The following is a 4,983-nucleotide window of genomic DNA, read 5'->3' as shown; positions in this document are numbered from 1 at the left end:
CTTAAATGGTGTGTATTTGAGGACTGGTGTACTCGTAAAGGAGTCATTCCTTCTCAGTGCGTGGTGAGCGATGTACTTTGCTTTTTACAAAGCTTAATGAACAATGGGAGAGCATTTTCTACTATTAAAGTTTACCTGGCTGCTATTTCGGCTTGTCATGTAGGCTTCGAGGGAGTCTCAGTTGGACGGTACCCTCTAATATGCCGTTTTATGAACGGGGTGAAGCGTTTTAGACCAGTATCTAAGCATCTGGTCCCATCATGGTTCTATCATCATCCATGGTTACGAATGCTTTAAATCCAAGCCCCATTTGAACCTCTGGAGAGTGTTGACATTAAGCTCCTATCTCTGAAAACGGTCTTACTATTTGCTTTAGTCTCAGCTAAGCGAGTGTGTGAGTTACATGCTTTGTCGGTTCATCGGGTATGTCTGGATTTTAGTCTGGATGACATCAAGGTTACGTTGCTGCCTAACTCGGCCTTCGTTCCCAAAGTCAGTAATTCAGCTTATAACTGCTCTGCTTTGAAGTTGCGTGCCTTTTACCCCCCTCCTTTTTCTTCGGAGGAGGAGCGCAAATTGCACACTTTGTGTCCTGTACGAGCGTTAAGCTATTATGTAAATAGGACATGATCATTCAGGAAGAATGATCAGTTATTCGTTTCATGGGCCACTCAATGTAAGGGTAAGCCGATCTCCTCACAGCGCCTTTCCCATTGGATGGTGGAGGCGATTGAATTGGCCTATACATATATGGGTCTTCATTCCCCAGCGGGCTTAAGAGCTCATTCAACAAGGGGTATGGCTACCTTGTGGGCATTGTTCAAGGGGATTTCGGTAGGAGATATTTGTGCAGCGTAAGTTGGGCTTCCCCTCATACATTTATCAGATTTTACCATCTGGATGTCACTGCGCCTTCTATGGCTCATGCAGTTCTCAATGCTGGCTCTATGGAGAATTGAAAGGTTATCTTTCGTTCTTACCGGGTCTGTTCGGTGGCTTCGGAAAGCATGCGTTTCTGGAGTTGGCTATATCATTCTTATAGTGAGATACTGAGCGGTTGTTTGAAAGAGAATGTTAGGTTACTTGCGTAACCCCGGTTCTCTGAGAACAGAGCGAGGTATCTCACCAAGCTTCCCTACTCGCATAACACGGGGGAAGAGCGTGCTTAGAATGCCGTTTTAGGGGATACTTTCTGCTAATATGTCAATTAGGACTGGATTATTCATATAGCCATTTATTGTCCTCGTGTTCCATCAGTCAAAAAGTTTCTGCTTTTTATCCAGCTTAGCTACAGCGATGGCTGGATGTCTTTGTTCATATTAGGGATTTCCGGGCACATTACTTCGAAGTCTGTTTTGGACTTTCTGTGCAAGAGCGCCCTCCGGCTTTGAGTATGAATTAAACATACACTTCATGCGAATGTTGTTTAGTGCTCCATAATGTTCACATCGCCTCATTTTGGATAGTAATAAAACGTCAGGACATGCATACACTATCTTGTCTCTTTTAATTTAAATCGAGATGTATTCACACTGGCTCTTGAAAAGCTCACCCTTACTAGAAACTAGGGATGCACTGATACCGATACTGGCATCGGTATCGGGCCCGATACTGGCCTCCTGTACTCGTACTTGTTAAAATTCCCCAATACCAAACGCTGATACCACACAGCATGTAATAAGCGCCATATTCAAACAAAGAAACACTGACAACAGACAGCACAAAAGAGTTATGGATGTCTACTACGAAGTATATGTATGCAATGAATATAATGTTAAACATTCAGTATTAACACCTGTATAGCTGATGTGTGCGAGCTGATAAACAAAGTACGCTGAGTGGATTGAGCGCGAGGCGGCGCAGATGCACGAGCTTGTCGAGTGAATATACCTTTCTCACAGACATCACTGGAAAGTTTGTAGTTCGGTCGGATATGTCAAAAACAAGTAAGTAAAACAATGCACAAGTTACTTAACGGTAGGGAGAGAGAGAGCGAGAGAGAGAGCGCGCGCAATTCTGTTGTGTGATCTTTGATGTTCGCTCACTTAGCACACGCATCATTTGAATTAAAACGAAATAGTAAAAATAAGACCATTTATAGGGGCATTCACTATAAACATAATTTATTTTCAACCTTAGGCATACACGACTTTCTAGCGAAAGTGAATCTAGCAGCCTGTGTGAAATGCGCTGGGCTGTACTATTCTGCATCAGTACAAACACGTGCAGGCGTTGCGCGTGTTTTTTTGCTTGAGTGCTTCTACAATATATGAGTGACTTTGGAATATAAATCGCAGCACGTTTCAGATGAAAAAACGCGACTTCTATTTCTGAAAATATCATTGTTAGGAGATTTATAGCAAGTGGTTCCCTGCATTATTACAGCACAGCGCGTGATTACAGTACTAAGCCGCTGCAATGGAGCAGCTCTAATGCTATTAAATTAAAGATGATGTACCACAGAGCAAAACAATGAACAGTGAAAGTAACAAAAACTTGTAAAATACATTTTAATGGGCATAATTAAGTGTGAAAATAACCGAAGGATATACAGTCAAACCAAAAATGATTCAGAGACCAGATATAATTTTTGATATTTTTTTACTAGTGGGTGCAGGACACTAGTTCATTTATGTAAGTGAGGATAGCAAAATAAAGTAAACTGTGACAAATCATACCCAAAAATGGCTGTCATTGAGGCTAAGGGTTGCCCGACTAAGTATTGCTAGTTGTGTAAATACTGTCATACTAACAGCTGTCTGAATTATTTTGGTTGATTGTAATCTATTACATACCTTTCTATCAAAATTATCTAGCATTATCAAGATGAATTTGTTCTGACACAGTTTAACTCTGAGTTCTTGTCATATTTTATTACCATTTTCTAAACTATAGCAAATAAACTGTGGTAATGTGAGAAATGTTGAAGGTGTCTGAATAAATTTTGGTTTGTATCTATTTGATAAATGAAGTTAACCAACTAACATTATACATACCCTTTTGGTTTCTGTACCCAATATTTAAAAAATGTACAAATGCAATAAAAATATTGGTATCTGTACTCTGTATCGGCAAGTACCAAAAATAAAAGTATCGGTATCGGGCGAGTACTGGAAAAAGTGGTATCGGTGCATCCCTACTAGAAACCAAATGTGGGACACGAATTTACATTTTATAAAGTTTTATTAAAAGTCCCCGGCGTATTCTTCGCACAGTCCTGTTGGGGGCTTTAATTTGAGAGCATGTCCATCCCCAGCTAATTAGAGAAACGGAATCCTAAATCAGGGGCAAAAAAATCCTAAATCGGGGGAGAGAGATTTGTCCCCAGAGATTTGTTTTATTAGTAGTAACAGTAGTAGTAGTAATATTATAGAAATTATAAATGTATCTAACAAAGAGTTACAAATAAAACAAAATTACAGCTTACTTCTGCGTTTCCAGCAAAATTATCTCCCCCCATTCACTGCTGAGATCACGAGAAAAATCAGTCGTGATAACGAGAAATCAACTTTTATGTCATGTCGAGATCACGACAAAAATAAAGCTGTGATCATGCAAAACCAACTTTTGTTATGTCGAGATCACAAGAAAATCAATTTGTGATCATGAGAAAACAAGAAGGGAAAAAAATTATGCATGGCCACTTAGAAGTTCCGTAGTAATAGAGAGTGCGTCTTCAAGATTTTTTACTGTTTGCACTCCAATTGAGGCACATAAGCAAACAAACAGTGCAAATCTACACACATTTACCTATTTGCCACCTATATCTTATTCATATCTTATAATAGAGCACCTGCCTCAAGATCTCTCAGTCTGTTTACACTCCAACTGAAGCAGGTGACAAAACAGAAAATGCTGCAACTCCTACTCTGTCTGCCCTAGATGAGACCCTAGATGAGACATCACTTTACACCAATCGGTGCAGCTGTCACAGAACATGCCACAGCCAAGGTGAATTAATTTAGGGCTGGGCGATAATTCGATAATTATCGCGATATAATTTTCCTCGATAAAATGATATGAAGAGTTCGATAAATGTTCCATATAATGTTTATGCGCCAAAAGCGGAATGCAACAGCGCGACTCATTTGAATCGCTCACTAGAGCAGATGCGTTTACTCGGTCACGCAAGCATTAAGCAGCGCTGTGAGATCCAGTGTGAAGCGCTTGAATTCAGCGATGAACACAAATGACTCTGTGATTTAAACTAGTTTAAAGCCAAACAGGAGAAACACTGTGTGCAACGACAGTCAGAAGGCTTTTCAATCTACAAATCGCCATCATTTACCATGGATTTACTGTAGTAACACTCACTGCACCATGGTATTGTGGCAGAAATTTGGGATATTCACACTGAATTTTATTAAAGGAGTAATGGTATATAATTGTAGTATGTATTTGTGATTAAGCTATAGCATGTGTGCATTTATACTGAATGTTTTTAGACTACTGTTTTTCAAACAAATAGGCTACCTAAAAACCATATAGTTATATTTTTACCATGGTATTGAGGTGCTATATATGTGGTTCTAACGGTGTTTATCGTGGTTTAAATGTATGTTAACATGGGAGACCGATGCTTAATTTAAAAATTAATTAATTAATTAATTAATTAAAACTTGGTCAGAATAAATTTAACCATATAAAACTGAGGTTGCTACCATTTTTAGAGATCTTAACTGATTTTGATAATGAACAAAAATGTACCTCTGTGTCCTAACTCAAGCTACTATCAAATGTGCATTTCTAAGAGACAAAAAGTAATATTATCAGGCAACCCACAAACCTGTTTCTTGATTTGAAACAATATCACTCATTAGAACATGCAGAAACTAAGAAATACATTTTTTCTATTTAGATATTTATTTTGTTAAGGAAAATTAATGGTCTGGTTTCTACAACTTTCACTTTGGAGCAAAAAAGAGAACTAAAGATTTGACATTTACCGTGATAATTATCGATATCGACTGATATGAAAAAAAT

Source organism: Sinocyclocheilus grahami, unplaced genomic scaffold, assembly GCF_001515645.1.
Source record: "Sinocyclocheilus grahami isolate Dianchi unplaced genomic scaffold, SAMN03320097.WGS_v1.1 scaffold834.1, whole genome shotgun sequence".
Classification (NCBI taxonomy): Eukaryota; Metazoa; Chordata; class Actinopteri; order Cypriniformes; family Cyprinidae; genus Sinocyclocheilus; species Sinocyclocheilus grahami.
This window is presented reverse-complemented; position numbering follows the sequence as displayed.